Raw genomic sequence first — 20,364 nt, 5'->3', positions numbered from 1 at the left:
CACTCTCATACTCCTCAGCTGCCCTTTCATTCCCAGAAGCTCAGTCAGCAGTTCAGGGAGCGAGTCCTCTTAGTTGGATAGTTCTCTCCAACAATGGTTGCAGACACAGTAGCTGTTTCTGGCGTGGGACTGGGTGGTGGACTCTGTCACAGAATCCATCAGTCTGGTAGTCCCACTGACCTCTGTGCGGGACTACTTGTTTGGTGTTCACCCGTGAAAGCTGGGATCCTTACTGTGAAGTTTTAAAGGCTGTCCTTACACAATGCAGAGGGGTGCCTGGTAGAACAGACAGCAGTTTTCATCTTTGTTTAGCCTCATAGTCTTTGTCCTTGTGTTCTCCAAGTTTTAAGATACACATCAACTCGTGGAAACAGATGCCAAATACCGTGAAATCACTGAGAGAATGTGTTTTGGCATTTCTCTCTCCATCATGTTCACCACTCCACCCCTGAAAGAGCTGCAGCCTCATTATTTCAGTGTAACTTCTGACACAAGCGGATCAAGCGTTATTCCCTTTTTGAACGTCAATCAGTGGGAAGAGACCCACTGTGGCTGTATGTGAGTGCAAGTTTCTGGGCACGCTGTGCGAGGGGCATTGGTGAGTTTCTTTCAGGCTGCTGGAATGCTTGTTTGTTTTTGTTTTTGTTTTTTTTTTTTTGATGGACTAGTAAATGATTAGGATGTGGACTTTTCAAACAGGCTGGCCAGGTTTTCAGCAGTTATCCCAAGTGGACTGCCTAAAAAAGGGCTGGCACTGCATCACATGGAATGACCGATGATGTGTCATATATTTTTAATAGGCAAAATGTTTTAATAAACACCCTCCCTCCTAAAACACTGGATTTTAAAATAGGTTTTAGCCTTGAGCCATGTAGCTACCCAGCTGTGAATTTTATAAGGCAACAATCTCCACATCATTAGATGTTATGACTGATACTGCAGCTATTGCAATAGTAACTATTTCCGCACACTAACAAAGTTTCAAATAACAGTTAAAGAAAGTATGGCTCTACTTGGAAGATTTTTTGCACCTTATAAATGAATCAACTTTGTGAAATTATGAAGACAGGTATTTACTGTATTCTAGAGAGCCACAAGTGTCTGGTTATTCAACCCATGCTGATTTTTGTGCTGGAGAGCTTTAATCACATAGCCTGACAATTTCAAAAATGAAAATTATTTTTCTTTCCACGTGATTCCTGCGTCTTCAGCCAATCCGAATTCAGGTGATAATGGTGCATCGTGAAGCATAGTAGACCCCAACTTGATCTTCCATAGTTGCATTGGATCACAGGAAAAGCCTGTGATTTGATTTGGTTTGCATTTCTCAGTAACAGCAATTGCCTGTTTTGTTCAGAAGCATTTGGGACCATATATAGAGGTGAAAGATGATCCAGTGACCCCTATTTGTGCAACCCAAGTCTTTCCTCCACAGTGACTTTTGTGCAATGGTCCGTAAATCACACATCCTTTTTGAGATCTGTTCTCCCCTGTACAAACCTGCTAGCAAGGTAAAAATTCCGTCCTTCTCAGAAAGGGCATACCTCTTGTAAAGGCTTACACGTTCCCAAACCACAGAGTCTTGATATCTGAAAAAGAGTTGGTAGAGGTGAGGTTCTGATTTATCTTTTACTTTATTGCATCTTCTTTGAACTGTAATAATCCTTTCAACACGGGCTAAGAGAGTTTAAAAGTTGAAAAGGAACTTTGATGTTTCTGAGCATTTTGCTATTTATAGTGGGATAGAACAGATATCTTTTCTGTGGTTATTTTAAAGTAGTTATTTAAATTCACCACTGGGGCATTTATTTAGTTTACAGAACATCACCTTTTTTAAAACAGATGGCATCCCTTTACTCATTCAGATATTTTGCATAAAGGGATTCTTTTAATAGTTCACAATTTCTTTTGACTTCTAAAAGAAAGCAACAGTTTTTTTATCCTGTTTATACAGGACAGAAAGAGAAGCACAAACTTTGCTTGAAAAATCTGACCAGATGTAATTTCAGAGTAGTGTTAATTTTTTACAGCATGTATAGTTTTATTCAGCATCAGTGCTGTCAACTAGCTAATGCAGTGGATACACAGCTATATCAAACACTACAATTACGTGGTTGTATAATGTCAAGTTTTTCTTTCAGTGTCAATAAAAGGTATTTGCACTTCTGGCAGTGTAGGAAGAAACTTTTGGTTACTGGTCATACATTGACTTGTTTTAACAGCTTTTAGGCACTCCAGATAGGTAGGTTTTCCTTTCCAATTTGCTATGTCTCTGTTTTTGGTAGCTAACTGTAGACTGAATAGAGAAATGTTATTGCCACAAGTATAAATGTTTTCTCTGTGAATTTTAGTTGTCTTACAGAACAACGAGCTAGCCCTTTGAATACTCCTACAGCTCCAGCTGTTCTCTTGCAAATGGGGCAACTTTCTCCCTGAGGGATTCAAAAATACAACCGCTGTATAACAGCTTTGGGAAATGGAGCCCCAGAGGGAGCACCATAACCAGTCTTTATTATAGCAGTTGCTTGAGTCAATCGCTCCTGTGAAGAAACTGACCTTTAGGTCAAAGTCTTAAAAAAAAAAAAATCTAAAAGAAGAAAAAACAGAGGAGCCTTGAACAGAAACTCCTAGGAAACTCCTTGTGCAGGTCCACCTCTTTATTGCAACTTAGAAAGGGAGATGGTGGACTCCCTTTCAGAAACAAATATGGTTGCAGTTACTCCACCAACGTGGCATTTTCTAATGTGGTGATGAGCAGGCAGGAAACTGGGCACCCTGAGTGCTAGCCGCTGTAAAGGCAAACAGCCTCTGTTCATCAGGGCTTTGAGTTCAAAAGAAGAACCCCAAGAAGAACATGAAAAGGAAAGATAGGGTGGAAGACGTGAGAGACAAAGTCACTGAATGAGGACCCCTCTCAGGAGAGAGCCATATAGGGTTCAGGTCACACAAAGGTCTTGAGTTGCCCTTAACGAAGAAATGAAAATAACTTGGCCGTGCACTGTGGTACAGTGGAAAACTGTTTGGAAAAGCATGTCCAGGTATGCAGGTTGGTTTGCTTTTCATTTCGGGTAATTCTCATTTCTTGTATTCCACAGTTAGTGACAGAACATCCACAGACCTAAAGCGCAGTGGTCTCAAAAGCTCTTGGAGAGATTTGTGCAGCCTCATCACCTTAATTTGTGAGAACACTTGGCACTTTGTAGGGCTGGATTCGGTGCTGGCTGGTACAAAGCCTTCTGCAGGTTCTCTCCTGGATTTCTTTTCTTGCCACTAGCCAGCTTTCATTCAGTCCCCTGTAACTGCTCTCCCCATTGCGCACGTGATGTTGGGAAGGAACAGATAGTTAAATGGCAAATAAATCTGATTTCTCTTAGATGAAAACAGGAGTCGGCTATGTTGCTGCTTGTTTTTGCTTTGATGGCCGTGTCTATTAGGCAGTGATTTCTGGCACTTCCTCCTCGCTGCTGTCACCCCTCATAAACCCCATTCCCGGGGGCCTGACAAACTTGTGTGGCACTTGAGAGCAGCACAGTGTCTCGGCGGCAGGAGGGTGTTCCTGCCCCACTGCCTTGCCTCTCTCTGTCCCCACAGTGTTGGGCAAGGGTTGCCAGTCACTCTGCTCTGCCTTCGCACCGAGGGCTGTGGCTGTGTGGGAGCAAGGGGTCCAACGGGTGGTCAGAGGCTGGGGAGAGGCTGTGCTTTTGCTTCTGCCTTGTTAACGCCAAAACTGGCTTGAGGGTAGAGGTGGAGATGGAAGGGCAATGTGCAGGGTGAGACAGACGGTGGCCTTTGCGTGGTCAAACATCCCTATGGTTTGAGGAGAACCACGTGGTCTTGAAGACAAGGGCAGATGGACCACACATTTTGGTAAGTGCTCCTAAGCGACTGTGCTTTCCTCCCCAGCACGTAAAAAAAGGACGGATGAATTAACTTCGTCCCCAGAGGAAGAAGAGCTGTGCAAGCACCTCCTATTTTTATGGCATGTGGATACCTGATTTCCAGGGAGGAACCAGGGTGGCATATGCTTCCTAGAGCACTGTTTTGATACCAAGAGAGGAGCACTGCAAACCGTAGCACAATATTTGCACAGCCTGCGCATGGGTTCAGTTAAGTCTTGAAAGACTTTGTGGGTTATGACATTCCCCTAAATGTGCTGAGCTTTCTTTAACCTTTCATAAAACATTGTGATCTTTATGGACTGTATCATATTGTGCAGTAATGTGCTTTATTGTCCACAGAATAAGCTTTTCTTAAAGATAATTGGAAAGCTGGAAATGGCTGCTATCGGATGATTTTTTTTTTAATACATTATTTCTGAAATGGGCCTGGTGTAATAATGACCCTATCTGTTCAAGATTTAAGATTTGTCTTGGCAGAGAAAATTGATCCATTTCACCTTTGTCTAATGGAAATTTTTATCTGGGATTATCTGTTTATGTAAATGAATGTTCCTTTGAAAAGAGAACTTGAGGGGGCTGTAAATCTCAGTGACACTTTAGTTTCATGGGGGGAAAATTGGAAAGGATTCTAGTATTTATCTGCCTGAAATTGGTTATAAAAACAAAATTATCTTCATGTACCTGCTGCATCTGATGTTTCCTGGAATTTCATTACCTTTTGGAATAATACAATGTTACACTATATACAATATTCTCTGTGATTAGTCCTGAAATTGTTGGGGGTTTGCTTCCTAGCATTATAATTATCAGGAAAAGGCAGTCTGTTTGGGGCAGTGGGATTCTGATTCCCTGTCCTAATGGGTACCAATTAGCACAGCCACATTATTCATAGAGCTCTATGCAGAGCATTGAAAATATTCCACATCAATTTTTTTCCTTAAGTGTGTGTGGTGTGTGTTGGGTGCTTGTTGTTGTTGGTTGTTGTTTTTTTTTTTTTTTTTTTTAAACACAAAGGAGTGACTCTAATTATTGGGGAAAATGTCTTGGGCTAATCAGCTTGTGTTTACAGTTTGCAGAGCAGGACTGTGAATGTAGCATTTAAACTAGTATTTTACACATCGTCCTTAAAAACAGTTTCACTGTTAAAGACACAGGCAAGGTTCCTTGCCAAGTTTCCTCTTGAAACCTAGATGACACAAGCTGAACAGGCCGGATCCTCGCTGGAGTAGCCATGCTGAAATCACAATTTGGTTTGTACATGCTCACAGGGAGCATGGTTGTCTAGCATAGCTGCTGTAAATACTTCCTCTTTTCTTGGTGGGACTGACAAAGAATAGAGAGCAGAGCTGATTTTAACCTGTTACTGAATTTAAAACAAAGCTATACCAGACGATGCAGATTTTCGTATTGAATTCTAAAGTTAAACAAGGGTGTACACCATGTATTTTCACATGAAGAACAACCACTTCGTAGATATTTAATCCTTGCTATCTTTGGCAAACAAACAAACACATTTCAGTGGCTTAATGACATGTTAGCATCAATTGTGCATGGCCAGAGGGAGCAGAAGAGCACAAACATGACAGAAACAAGCATTTAACACGGGAAACTTTTTCTAGTACTTGTGATCAAACTTTGTTACTTTTCTAAAGTAGAGGAAAAGCAATTGGTATCTTTGACCCCTGAAAGAAATGATAGGTATGTACTTCAGGGTATGCTTCAAGATAAGTAGTAGTGCCACATATTTTAGAATCTAATTAAATGACCTAATTTTCAGATCCCATTGAGAGCTGCTGCTTGCTCAGCCCTAGACAATCAAACCCTTTGCCTAGCTGCCCAGGTAAAAGATAGGAGCCTGACTTTGGACACTCCTCTGAGCCCTTGCAGGTCAATTGCAATGAGAACTGGACCAAAGGCTTTGCTGAAGAGAGCATTTCTCCTGTGCTGTTAAACATTGTGGTTGCAATTGGTGCTGTATTGAGGTGCAGTCTGACTTCTTCGATATTAACTAGTACTTAAAAGAAATCAAATCAGCATTTATCCACAGCTTTCACGCAGTGGTACCTGGCACATTTCTCTTCAATATTTCATGTCTTAGTGTTCGTTTATTTTATTTCCACAGAAGTTCAGGCAGGAATTTTCCCTCCCTAAGTTCTTCACTTTTGTGACTTTCTGCTCCACATTTCAGGCAGTCTGCTGGAAATATACATTATTACCAGCTCATTAAATCCAAAATAAATGAAGTGGAAAATTACAGAACTCCATGGATTACAGTGCACCCAACTCAAAATACAAGTGTGTGATTAAAACCAAAATGGTCTGCATTTTAAAAATGGAATAATAGTTTGGGGCCCAGCTGGCAAAATATCACGAGGTGTGTTTTCAGGGTTGAATCAATGTAAATTAAATTTCACTGAGGCTGCTCAAGGTGGTCCCCTACAAATGCAGAATTCTTCCAAGGGTATATACTGAAAAATGGTGAAGGAAAAGATGTTTGTGGTGTAAAGGAATGTAATGTATGATAGTTGAAAAACGTACCTCAGTAGTGACAGCGGCATCCTGCAGGAGGATGTACATGCAAAGATCGTTGCAAATTCAGCCTTCTCCAGAGTGAAAGAGGAGTGAGGATGTAGCAAGGCAGCATGGGTTGGTCCTAGTAAATGCTTTTTCTAAATTCATAGGCAAAAAGCCCTGAGTCTTGAAAATAACTTGGTTGACAGCACTAACTGCTCAACGTTAGGTACTGCCGTACAGGTAAATCAACTTCTGACTTCAGAATAAGCAGTGTATGTGTGAGTATATGCCCATGGAGAACAAGTTCCTTTAGTCTTCCCAATTTGATTTGTTTCCTGTGTTTTTGATACAATTTCACTACAACTTAAGCAAAATAAAACAAAATGAATGATGAATCAATTTTTTTTTTTTTAATCTTTGGTGTATCAGTATTTTCTTCTCAGTGAAGAAAAAAATAAACAGTTATGAATGGGGAAATGTGAAAACAGGTAGATATTTTGCAGCATGGATAAAACGAGCCTGGTTTCCCTGTAGCACTTCACCAGATGATTCAGCATTTGTCAAGTATCCCCAGATTTGAGTAGATCTTGTCATGCCTCATAAGGCACAGAAAAAGAGAACATTTTACAAAGTGTGGAATAAAGTACATGCAATATTAAAGTAAAAATGAATGTCACATAGTTAAAAACTCGGAAGGGTTTTTTTGGTTGTTTTGTCCCACAGCAAATGTTTGTTAGTGTTTAGATGCTGCTGCTATATTGTGCTTTGTGTGAGAGCTGGAACTGGAGAACTAGTTTTTTCGGCGCAGAATAAACAGTATTGCAGATTGAGAATTTCAGTTTTCTTTACGTCAGTTGAATTTAATGTCTACCTGGCTTCTGGAGCAGGGTACAGTAAAACCACATCTCTGTCTCTCTTTTCTGCAACCCTGAAGAGCTGTTAGACACAATGAAGGAAGGAAGAAAAAAAAAAAAGTGGACCATCTGTAGATGCAGATGGGGATTTGTGGACGGTGTACAAGTTGCAGTCACTGAGTAAGCAGAGATGCCCAAAATATGTCATCCAAATTGACCAATCAGGCTGGTAAGGGGAACATTAGCCTGTTTGGATGCGTGGTCGTACAGGCCCACCCCAGCAACTGTGCGGCTCACACAGGCAGTCAGGCACTCCATCAGCTTTTCTTTCCTGCTGCTGCTTATGAGCTGGAAATTAGATCTGCTTTTACCTGTCAGCTTAGCTCAAAAGACCAAAGACTGGCAAGCTTCATTTTGGTTTTGCAGACTGTGTTACAAGAAAACTCTTCTTTTCCTTTTTATTCATTTATTTTTCTTTTAAGGTACGATGCAAGATCTTTTGCAGTATTTGTATGCTCTGAGGTGTAGTTTGACTACAAAGTGATGTGTAGTTTGACTACAAAGTGATGTGATGCTTCAGTTAGTGAATGGATAGAGTTTTGTTGGTCAAGTGGCAACTAGGTGTGTTTCAGTTACTTAGGTATCTTTTCAATTCTAAAAGAGGACAAAAGCTCCTCAGGACTACATGTGTTGAGGAATTGAATTCCCAGGGGAAATGATACTCCGTTTCTGTCCTATTTTTGAGAAAAGATTGATTTAAATAGGAAGGTGTAAGCATTCTTCTACACCAGAACAGTTGAATGTTCTGACCTTACTGAATGTTAGTCAATCTGTTTTGTCCTCACTTTAAAGAAGAAACCAAAAAAAAAAAAGCCAACAAGCAAACAAAAACCTCATAAAACCCAGTCTGTTTTTTCAGAGAAACTTTTGATTTCTGTGGAGATTGCTCCAGGCACACATCGTCCTGCCTCGGGAGAGGGGAAGTGTGCAATGCTGGGAAAAGGGTTTATGGCAATGCTTTCTCTCAACACAAGTTTGACAGGTGCTAAAGGGGCACATGAGTTCCTTGCATACTGATGGGCTGCTGTGGATAGATTGAAATTAGATAAGAGGAAGGGACAATCCTAGATTTTTGAGTTCCCAATGGGGAGAATCTCAGTGAGGACTGAGGCCACAGAGGTGCAGCCTTAGGAGGAAATTTTGCTACTTGGATGTCTTAAAACATAGGCCATACTCCAGGAAACTTCCCATCAGGATCAGACCTGGGCTGCCAAGAGGATGCACGTTCATACCCTAGTACATCTTTCACGCTGGTATGTTTGCGATGGCTGATGTTCACGTAAAAATGGCAACCAGCGTTCTCTTGTAGGATATTCTGTGGAAGCCACCAAGTGTTCAACACACATGACAGAACGTGGGAGAGGGCTTGTAACATGTAAAGAGCGCTGTCTGGGGTTGCTAGTCAGTCACTGTAACAAAGCATGCATCCATTTGTCAACACGAGCCAAATCTGATTGCAGAGCCTTCAGCTCTGCCGCAGGTTGGCTCAATGTACGTGAATGGATTAGCTCTAGACTTGCATCAGCGTAATTGAGATCACAGTTGTTCTAAGCACTCCATAAAACACAGTGAGTTGTACAGCTAGTCCAATACGTTGCGCATTGCCAAGTCCCCAGAGGTTTTTAGGGTGTCTGAGTATGCGATATCTTTCCTGAGCTCAGTAAAAGAAATGGTGTGGAGAGCAGGGTGAAAGGATAGGAGACGGGAGAGGAATGGAACTGCTTTTGCTATTTTTGCTCAGAAACACTGACAGAGACTTTCCAGATACAGCTGTCAAGGAGCAGCAAGGTGAGGTTTGGCCACAAGCTCAGATTCCCTCATAGCAACTTGTCTTCAGATGAGGGGTGAGATTCAGACAAACGTGGCTGCTGTTGAAACTCCATTTGGATTTTCAGATCTCGAGTACCAGAAATCACAGCTCAGCTGCTCACACAGCATGCTGTGGCTGTACTTAGGCATACTGCATTTGTTTGCCCAAGTGTCCAAAGCCAGTTTTTAATTCAGGGAGGGCACTTGTGACTGTAGCAGTTCAGCCTCGCAAGCATTTTCTCTGTTTGTATTTCATGCTGCTTGTTCTCTTAAATGGGCCTGGTGTTTTGTGAGCTGTAAAGCATCTCCAAGCCTATTTATGCAGGACTGCAGAGCAACAAGCCTCCTTGTAATGCCTTTCAGGATGGCTCCATTTATATTAATTGTGTCACTAAAAATATTCCCTTTTACCTGGGGGAGCCAAGTCTGCATCACAAATCATCCAGATAAGAAGAACCGTATCCACAGTGGGTAGCATTTTTAAGGTATAGATTTTTTCTCTGGTAGCTTTATCATAACATCCACTCCTTTCTCTTGCAGAAGCTGATACAGAAAGCTGGTGCGTGTTACTGGCCGGCAGCTGTGGTTCACATCAGGAGCGGATCCATTTCTGTGGTTAGAAACAAAACTGTGAGTGCAGCCCAGAATTATTCAAAACGTTATCCTTAGGTTCTGTAATAACAGTAAAAGAAGAAACCAGGGTCTTGCTGTGCTTGGCAAAATATGTCACGATGGCGGTGTGCTGTGACTGTTTATGGCTGTGTTTGTGCTATTTATTGCCCTCTAACTAGGAACACTGAAAATGCAAGGGTCGTGACTGAAACACGTAGTGGGGCTGTCAGGCAGCTTTTTCATCAGCTTGGGAAGTGTTTTGTGTGTCAGCATCGGTGGCTGATAGCTGTAGGCAGATGCTGCCTGGGTTGGTGTCAGTTGTGACCACCCAGCTCCCTAGCGGGGAAACCAAGGCAGCAAGGTGAGGGGACTGGCAGAGGGAGTGCAGTGAGAGCTGGTGGCAGAGCCATACTTGGTCCTGGAGCTCTCGGTCCATAGAAACAGCTTTTTGCCTTCCTGGAGATTTTTCTGTCTTCACGGGACTAGCGGTTCCTGCGAGAATCTGAGCATAGCCCCTGAGCTCTCTGCTTGTCCCCTCGGGTGGCACTTGGGGAACCCAGCTGTGGCTTGGCCCTGTTGTCTGTTCCTCACTCGCTGACCCCAAGTGGAGTTTCTTCCTCCTGGCCCTTACATTCAAAGCCCCTGAGATCGGTGTGCATCTTCACTGGCTCGCTCCGACTTTTGGCTCCAAGCCCTGTTCTGCATTCAGCGAAAGCCTGCGGAGCAGTACCAGTGCCAACAGGCTGCATCGGCGTCTCAGCGGCGCTCTCTCCTCCCACTCCTTCCTACTCCTTTGCTACTTATTCTACCTTCCCCGACCGTGCGCTTTCCCCTGCCTCCTCCGAATCCCTCCTCCTCTTCTCCCCCCGCTTCCCACCCTCACCCAACGAAGTCTTCGGTTCTTCCCGCTTGTAATTTGTCGCTAATCAGCTGTCAGTGTTGGAGCAATGATGAGAGGTTCATCTCTTGCTGAGGGTAATGGCCTTAAAAGTCACAGAGTCAATGTCAATGGGATCGCTCCAATTCAATCAGAGACCTGAATGAGAAATGGCCCCCGCTGACATTAGCACTCATTTTGAGCCCAAGCATCTGGGCCCTAGTAAATAACCATCAGTGGGTGGGTCCGGGGGACAGGTCATTAGCCCCACGAAAAATAAATATCGTTTCCCTTGATGGCTGCGAGTAATTTAGCTCAGACGAGGAAATTTCACCCTAGATTAAGTATGATGAGCCAATATCAGTCAGAGGAGGCCAAACAGTGAGAGCTTGATGAGATAGAGGGAAATTTATATGCAGCTGGCTGAATGCAAGATGAGTTGAAAGAAATGATGTACTCTTCCACTCTTTAGCCATGTGCAATGCCAGGCACTGTGTCTCCTGCAACCGGCACCCCCTCCTGACACTGCTAGGCCCCCCAGCCCCTGGGCACGCATTTGTGCATGGCACAGCCCACCCGCTGCCGTCCCCACCCCCTCCGCCACCATCTCCGCTGTCGAATAACTGGCTCTGGTGCTGACAGCTTTCGCAGGCGATGCCTCCGAGTCAGAGCAGCGGCGGCGGCTTCCGGAGAGGAGCTTGCCATGTCCGCGGGCTTGCACACAAGTCGCAGCCGCGGCCAGCCCTGCCTATCCAAAAACATCACGGGAGCTTAATTGCTCTGCAGGCCTTCGAGGCCCATCGCCTGCTCCCTTCCTCTTACACAAATAACACAATAAGCCTCTTCCTGCACCTTTGCTTTGCATGCAGTATTATTTTTTCTAGTTGCTTCTTGAGCCCATCAATCTAGTACACGGTATGCTAGGTGGCTATTAATTCCACTCCCTAGCCCCTCTTTCTCAGGGGCACATGTTGGGAATTGTGTTTTATGTCTGCTGGAAACGGCGAGGAGGCAGCTTTGCTCTCCCTCACTGGCCCAACTCTGCATCCCTAAAGCTGTGGCTTCAGGCCGGGGCCTGTCCCCCGGCTGTGCCCTGAATACAAATTGGGCACGCTGCAGCAACCAGCTTGGCTCTCCCTCATCATTTGGTCTTTCAGGGCGACCCCTGGCTAACTGGGACAGGAGCATGGGATGAACACAGTGAGCTGGGATGCCAGAGGAAAACTGAAGCAGGCCAAGAGCAGACAGAAATGAAACAGAAAGTATATGGAGAAGTGCATAATTTCAATGTAGGCATGAAGGAGGGAACTGCAAATGGAAGTAAGAGGCCTTGCTGTAGCCAGTGCAGGCCTTGGGCGCCTATTTGGAGGCCAGTTTTTCAGCATGAGAGCCAATTAATAGTTCTCTCTCTTGCCCCATTAAAAACTGTCATCCTCAAAAGACCAAGCAGTTGGAAGGTCTGACAGCGAGCAAGCAGGTGGAAGTCTGCTGGGAATGCCCTTGTTTCCTGTACAGAATGTTTCCAATAGAAACAAGAGGTTTTCTTCTATGAGCTTACACATTTCCATACTGTTCTCCAAGTAATGACAAAGTGTGTTTATCCCATATTCCTGGGAACCTCTTCTGTCATTGTGCTGTAGTTCACCACAAGCAGCTTCCAGTGCAGCGGCAGGTACGTAGCACTTAAATCATTAACTTTTTTAAAGAAGAGGTGCTAGTTGTTCATGTGTGTCAGCACCTTTTATGCCCACCTGAGCAGAAGCAAAAGTATCTTTGTAAATATTCTGCCATACCTCGTAAAACCTCTGTTAAATGCTGGGTCTTGCTGTTGTGCTGAAAGGTTAGCCAGTGTACAAAGCAACAGGCTGAAGTGCCAGGGTAAGTACATTAGGCACGTAGCATTTCACCTGGTCTAAAAACATCTGGCTGCCATTGAAGAAGTATTTCTTGTCTGAAGTAAATCCTGTGCAAGTATGGTCAGTGGAACAACGACAATTTCTGCAAAAAGAAGGTCTGGGCAGGACAGAGAATTGGAGACGAAAGGAAGTAGAGAAAGGAAAAGCTTGGACACAGATGTACCTTGTTTCCAGCCACTCTGGTTTTGAATATCCTTTGTATTGCACCCTCAAAATGCAGGATCTGCAGCAAGGATGGCCCATGTGTGGGGCTGCCAAGTCCTCCAGAACCAGCTGCATGTTTGGCTTTCCTGCAATGCAGCGGTGTTGGGAGGAAGCTGACACCATCTCCTGCTTTGGAGATGTGTTCTTTTGGAGAATGTTCCTCTCCCTGAGCTTTTCTTTTCCCTCAGCTACTGGAGTTGCAGGTTTATGGTTTTCTTATGCTTTGCAGAAGGATGGGATGTTGGTTCCCCTCCTCCAGGGTGACCATGAGGTGGTAACTCCGCCCAATTTGTTAAAAAAAAATAAAAAATAATAAAAAAAAAAGGAATCAAATGAGAATTTCATTCTGCAAAAGGTTCTGAGTTTTCAGCTTTATTTCCCCCTCCTTTCTTGTGTATTGAGGTAAAATCTATCCAACTCTCTGATTATTTATCTATTTTTATTTATTTATTTATTTTTAATATTGGATAATGCTGAGGTGCGGAAATTCTGAATTTTCTGCTTCCCTGCTTCTTTCCTGATATGATACTGTTAGCTGAAAAGGAGGGCTGCTTATAGAACAGGGAGTAGAACTGTGATTTTTTTTTTTCTTCGAGATGAAGCAATGTAGGCAAGAGAAATAAATGCATTGACTGACCTAGTACCTGCTCTTAGAGGTGTAGAAGCAAATGGAGGTGACAAGTCAACCCCAGAACATTTCTCTCAGAGGATGTGATTTTAGTGAATGGAGATTTTTCCTGATGAAGTGTGTGTGAGTCTCTCTTCTCTGTAATGCTTCTTCTGTATGTTCTTTGCTTCTGTCTCTTGGACTTGTCCGCATCTTAATGTAGCCGAGCTGCAGGTCCTATTGCTGTCACAATAAACAAACAAACAAACAAACAAACCCACAATGATAATTAAAAAAAAAAAAAAAAGGCAAACAAACCAACCTCCCAAGACAGGATAGGAGAGGATTGCTTTCAGGAGGTGGGTTTCCTTCCAGAATGTGTTTTTCTTCATTTTTTTAAGTAGTCAGCTCTCCTCAATAGAAGAAAGAGACTTTGCTAGAAGGATGCGTGTTTATGCAGCACTGTTTGCATGCCTCATTTAGGACTTGCTCACGCTGGAGACCCAGACCCTTCTGCAGTGGCTTTTCATTGATGAACTTCTCCAAGTGGTACAAGGGTTTTTATACACAATAGCTTTTCCTCTCTGTCCTTCCTATTTTGAAAAAAAATTGGTTGTCAGGACTCCTTGAGCCTGAGCATAGATCCCTTTGGAGGGTGATGGTTTGCTCTTGAAACTGACAATAGCTGTTTATCTCTGAGCTCTGGGGAAGGGTGGGGGGCATAGTTATGTGGCCTGTCCAGTAATCAGGAGCATCTGTGCAGCATTATGGAAAAAACTGGAAATTCAATGGAGGTAGAGAGAGAGTTCTGTCAGCTCTTAACCAGGCCAAAATTGTACTTCCTATGCAATTGGGTATATATATAGCTGATTTTGTTGTTGTTGTTACATTTTCTTACAACAAATGGACTTTTCCTTATAATAGCTTTCTGCTGGGTATGCTTCAGTCCTAAATATGTCTTTTTCTTGTACAGTTAAGCTACAGCATGCCCTGGTGGGTAGTATGGGCTCTATTCTGGCCTCGGGTAAGCAGGTGTAAAGTTAGCAGAGTTATAGCCTCTACAACTAGACCTGGCTTTGGCCCCATGCCTGTGCTGCTCCCTTGCCAAAGCAGAATTTGCTATTTCTGCTATTTATTTTTTTATTTATTTTTCCTCTCCCGGCCCCTGATAAACATCATTCTTCACCATGCAGTATCTGTCTCCTACTCTCTTGTGGTGGTACACGAGCAAATTGATGAAGAAACCATTGACAAAGTCCTGATGGTAGAGGGGGTGATGATGAATTGGGAGCCATTATAGCAGGTATTGTGTGCGTTCTACCAGCTGACGCTCAACTTCCCTTCTAATGCCAGTTGCCTTCTATCATCTGGTAAACGGATTGGATGCAGGCTTCTCCCAATTAAAGCCAGTGAGGTCATATACTTCCTAATTACAGGCTAGTCCATTGTGTCTAAATGTGACAGACATGTGCTTGGAAAATTGCTTTTAATGCCTAAATAAACATGATGAACTAAATGGCAGATTTGAATCGTAATTGAAAGTGCTCAGCCTCTTGAATTTTGCACTGACTTTCTGATAGCCACTTGTACTGCCGACCACCCTCATTTGGGGATGTTTTGTTCCTGGCATAGCAATGCTATTATGTCGCATGTGGGCCTTCACCCACTCCCTTTCTCTGGGACATTAGTGTTTTACAAACATATGCAGCATGATCACACAATGGAGAGCGAGCCCGCCCTCCTGCAAGAGTTGAAGAGGATTGTGGCGGGAGAGACAAATTGAGTTGACACCAACAGCAGGAGTGGGTGAGCGAGCAGATCGAGTACAATGCAAGTACAGCGGTACAATGCAGGATGGTTAAACACAGAAATTCTGCATATCGCTAAGAAATCCCAAGGGACTGCTGACAACCTTGGGGCTGAGAGATGTCTCCATGTGGGCAAGCTGTGCTCCCAGTTACTTAGGGAAAAATCTGGACTTTTTCCAGATAGGCAGTAGGATTTGCTCTAAATTCAGACCCCGAGCACGATATTGACCTCCTGTGCTGAAACTTTGGAGAGGATAAAACCTGTGTAGATATTCAGGAACAGACTTTTGAGGGTATATGTTAAATAATACACTTATGCTAGGCCAAAGGCAATTTAAGTGTTGCATTTTATCTGGCAATGAAGGCAAAATGCTCGGTTTTCCAGGCAGCTTGCTATTGCTTGCATATGTATTAGTTTCTGCTGGGAGTATTCCCTGCAGGATTATCTAAACTGGCTAAAGCCTCACTTGGTATTTGCTTGTATTTCAGAGTGGTTGGCAATATTCAGTGCTCACTAATAGCCACAAATGCTTGTTGTGCCTGGCCCCACTCTGCTTCTGCTCCAGTCGTTCCCTAGGGCCAAGTTTGCGCCTGAAGGTTCAAGTCTGAGTAAGGCAACTGGGGCTGTCCTTGGAAATCGATGACCCTGCTAGTGGTGTCCGGAATAGGTGGTGCCATTGCAGAATGAATATGGAGTAGACCATACTCCCATCTTGTTTTCCAGCTCTTGTGACTTCAGGGCTCAGTTCAGCTGGCTGCCTAGGTATGGGATAGACTTTAATGTGATGGTTTACGTGCTTCAGGCTCGGCCTGGAGTGATGTGCTCTGCCAACATGTACCCTGAATTATTTGTACCTGTTCAGATTCACGTCATGCAAAGCCCTGAAGCATTGACCTGAAGAGGGTAGGAGTGGGGAGATGATGTTTGTGATTGTGTTGAGGTGGTAATAGGTATGGTGAAATCTGCGGTGAAGTGAAGGCTGAGCCCCAAGCTGGCTCTGGCCAGCAACATCATTTAGTCTAGTTGAAATGGTGTGGTGAGGCAGCGTCCAGTAAATCAGTTTTAGCATGCCCTAGTATATGGATACAGCTTAAGTATGTGCATAACTTGAAGATTGCAAGCAGCTCTCTTCAAATCAGTGCTTGAGGTTATATGCCAGCATAAACACCCAGCTGGACTGAGGCTTATCCTGACAGGCACTTCACTGTAGAGATTATCATCATATTTGCCTCATGCTTCCTTACATGAATTCCTTAATGGCTGCCTGAAAAGCCAGTACCGTCTCTCTGCCCTGTTGTAGGTATGAGCTCTCTGATGCAGGGCAAAAACAATTCCCTTTGCAAACAGTATTTTATTTTTGGAACTTGTGGGTGTCAAACTCACACTGGTGTAAAGACAGATGTGGAGTGCTTGGGGCCTGCAGCAATATGTTGAGCCCTGTTGTTTTATGTTGATAGCACATCAGCTGTTCTTTCTTACCTTGAACTGAAAGGTACAGCAGCTGTTGACATTATATTTATGGCACAGTAACTATTTAGGCTATGCTTTTGACAAGCACTCACATATTTCATGGTGTTCTGCATCCTCTTGGACTCTGATAGGCCAGTTGCATGGACTGATGATGAGACACTGCAAGAAACAGCTAGCATGAGAGAGAAGAGGTCAGCTCTGAAGATTTGGTATAAATTGCTCTTGAAGTTACAGGTTCCTTCTTTGCAACCAGTCACCTGTTCCCATACTGCTTGCTGGAGCTTAGTTGTCTTGAGTATCAGTGCTCTTTCAGTTTTGGGTACAGTGCAAAAAATATGTGCAAAAGTTACTTGAGAAGTGGAAGGTACAAAGTCGGAATGATTCTTATTTTCTTTTTCCCTTGGGAAACCTGTCTGAACGTTAAAAATTTGAATAAATGTGGAGGCATTCACGCTTAAGTTAGGTGGGAGCTATTGTGGAGTCTGAACTCTTGTTGAATACGCTCCTGAATCCAAGCCTTAGATCAGGTGTGCTGAAGCATGAAATGAAGACTTTATTACCCCGAGATATGTATACTACATACTGGCATGGGAGGCAGGTTGTTTGTTGCAGCTCTACGGAGGATTTCTGTCCTTTGCAAATGATGTGAAATGAACGCTGTTTATTTGGCACAAGGTACGGACATTAGAGGAAAAAACAGGACTTGCCAGTAAGGGCTTCGTTCCTAGGGTGTAGATTTAATAGCATCAACCAATTCATTTTAAATGACCTGGCTGTTGCAGGCACGGCGGTTTTTGGGAGACAAGGAATGTACAGGCAGCCAAACTAACAGCTTTGATCTCTCTCTAACTTTTTGTAAGGTTAAGTGAATGCCATGCAAATGCGGGATGCCAGGAGAACATCTCTGCTTCTGAAGGATAAAGAAAATTGCATCCAAGCAAGCGTTCCCATCTATAGGGGTTGTACTTGTGCTAGCAGAAACAATAGAAATATTTCCTTGAAGACAGGGCAGGCAAGTATCCTGCTCTGCTGCAGAATCCTTGTGTGAACTTGAATTGGTCACTTAAGTAAAAACCCTCAGAGATCTTTTCACTTTGACTTTCAAGTGATTTTCTGGGGGATGTAAAGGCCAAACTGCCTTTGACAGTCTAGGTCTTACTTTCTTTGGCTTCACCAGTGCCATTTTCACTGCCATATTCAAAATGTACCCAGGCAATATCACTCCCTGTTCTCCAGTGACTTTGCTGTTACAATTGTGAGTTTTGGGGAAGGTAAACACAGTGAAGATTGCAAAGTGCTTACTTGATAATAGGAGCCATATAAACACCTGACATGGATAAGTTGCTCTTTTGTGCCTGTGTCCAGTAAGGAAAAGTGTTATTTATTCTGACAGTATCCTCTAACCACTGAGAGCTCCCTCTGGGCTTCACCTGATGCCTTTAGCCTGATTACTGCCAGCCCTGCAGCCTTCTGCTAACTTATTCCCACATACTATAAACCACCCATTAGCCTTTTTCCTCAAAAGAACTTATTTACAGAGGCCTGCCACCGCCTTTACTGCATTGTGTGTAGGAACTGTCTTTCTGGCTCTGCGGCCACAGAGCACCAGTGTACAAAAGCAAGTTTGTGGCTGGAATTTGTTGTTTCTTTCCTGTCCAGATGGTCACTCTCAGCCCCATTTGACCTCTCAAGTACAGGCTCTGGACTCAAAATCAGGAATTAGCAGGCTTCATCTTCTCCTCCGCAACAAACTGTGAAGAGCTTCAGCAGGAGGTTGGCTTCAGGGAGAGGCAATGTATCGGAACACATTGCAAAAGACACTTCTTGCAAGAAAACACGGGTAAGTAAATGAAATACTGCTTTTCTGCCTGTAGCTGGAACTCATTTTCCAAGGACCCCTGCTGAAGAGAACTCCCTTGGGTGTTTCACAGAAATGTTTTCATTGAGAGTGGTCCCTCTTCCTTGAGTGGGCAACATGGTGTTCTTCAGTTCTTTTCAGTCTGCCCTGGCTGCCCCTGTTTGTTTGTCCTTGAGCACCCCTTACCTGTGGTAGATGTGACAGTGAATACCAATTGGTGACCTTAGTTCACAGAAATGGTGATGAAATGGTGATGGAAGGGTAGCACTTGCACCTCTGTGGGACTAAGTGGTGAAAGCAAGCAGCTAAAGCTTTAACAAATAAGGCGAAATTTGGCCTGCATGTATGTCACAGAAGGCTCTCGTGCAGGGATTCGTCTGTGAATGCTTCCAGTACTTTATGCGTTTGGGACTGGATTCAGTGGCTTAGGGTGTACCCTCACAGTGGCAGACAAAAGTCATTAGTGATGCCACCATCGGTCTGTGAGTGCTGACGAGTGTGTATCTCATGTTAATTCTGGCTAAATAGTGTGAGGGCTAAGTTTAAGCTTGGCACTCATCTGTTTTGTTTCCATGTTTTCTCCTATAATGGAGCTGTTCTCTTCTGAATGCTTTCATACACTGGAGTATAATAAATAAATAAAAATAAATTTATAAATAAATAATTTATAGTATTATATTACTTATATTATAATGTGTTTGATTTATTACTCTGTGTATGTGTGTTTTTTTGTGTGATTTGTTCTGTACCTATTTTGGACCCCCTACAGAATATGCTAAGCTCATACTTGCTTTCCAGAGAGTGGTTTCAAATAGCCAATGCCAAGTTAAACTACATGCTCTTGAGTATCAGAGATACCTTTGGCATTTGGAAAACTAGTACAAAGGCAGCAATTGTGCAAAGTCCCCAAGTAGCCTAAGTCTGTGCAGCCAGGTGATGTTCAGGTGATGTTTCTGTTGCTTCTTTTTTTCTTTGAGGCTTTCGAGTTGCAACTTTTTTTTTAAGTATAGAAGATATAATTTAAAAATTATTATCCCCTGAAGATTTTTATAAAAGTATTCTTTGTGGTCACCGTTACGTATTCCAGACCAGGCTCTCTGATGGTGCAAGCAGATGGGAGTTGATTTCTCTTTGCTTTGTTTATCTCATATCATCATATTGAGGTTTTGAATCCTGCATTATTGCATTCCCTCTCCTTGCTTGAGAATAGTGTGGAAGCAACTAGTCACCTCAGCAAACCTTGTTCAGCTCAGGGTTTGGAAATTAATAGTAGTCTGCTTTCAGTTTTAGGGCATGTAGTTCCAGTGACATCTTTATGGATAGTCACTGGAAACAGAAAAGTGTCCCCATGGTTATAGGTGTAAACCCCCCAGTTTGACCATTTTCCCTGTAAGCCTCCAGGCTGGATTCTGGACTCAAACACAAATGTTTTACTAAAGCTTTACTTGTCATGGTTCCCAGGACAAGGCTTTACCTAAGCAGTTACTTTGTAAAATCTGAGGCTTTCAATGTTTGGGCATACAGAAAGTGCCTTTCTTGAAATGTGACATATCAAACACATAAGCTGGCAGCCAGAATACATAAAAACATACTGCAGAAGTCAAAAGGTTTCAAAGAAGATGTTCTGACATTTGAAGTGTTACTATCAGCAAGGTAGTATGGTAGTGCTGTCTGTGAGTGTCAGCACTAGGAAGAGAATGCTTATCTCCTGAATTGCTGTCCAATGTAACAGCAAGATCATCCTGTTTTTGAAATGATGGCATTTTAATCAATTGGAAAAAGCAGCTTGAGCTGGCAAAGTTCCTCTTCTTTCTCCCCCCTTTTTCTCCCCTTTCCAGCACTCATTTAATGCAGCTAAACTGTGGCCAGAAAGAT

At 43.3% G+C, this 20,364-nt stretch overlaps 1 long non-coding RNA gene across 4 annotated transcripts in view; it reads left to right on the top strand.

Moving 5' to 3' along the window:
* The window catches only part of LOC310899570, a 42,838-nt gene that overhangs the window by 6,686 nt on the left and 15,788 nt on the right, over positions 1–20,364 (top strand). For all 4 annotated transcript variants that reach the window (XR_014584395.1, XR_014584396.1, XR_014584397.1 and 1 more), the window contains exons 3-4: positions 9,677–9,766; positions 18,291–18,471. This is a non-coding gene — a long non-coding RNA (uncharacterized lncRNA). The remainder of the gene's footprint in view (positions 1–9,676; positions 9,767–18,290; positions 18,472–20,364) is intronic.

The sequence above is a fragment of the Anser anser genome (genome assembly GCF_964211835.1).
Source record: "Anser anser genome assembly, chromosome: 4".
Lineage (NCBI taxonomy): Eukaryota > Metazoa > Chordata > Aves > Anseriformes > Anatidae > Anser > Anser anser.
The sequence above is the reverse complement of the archived record's forward strand: the minus strand, read 5'-3'. Positions and strand labels throughout refer to the sequence as shown.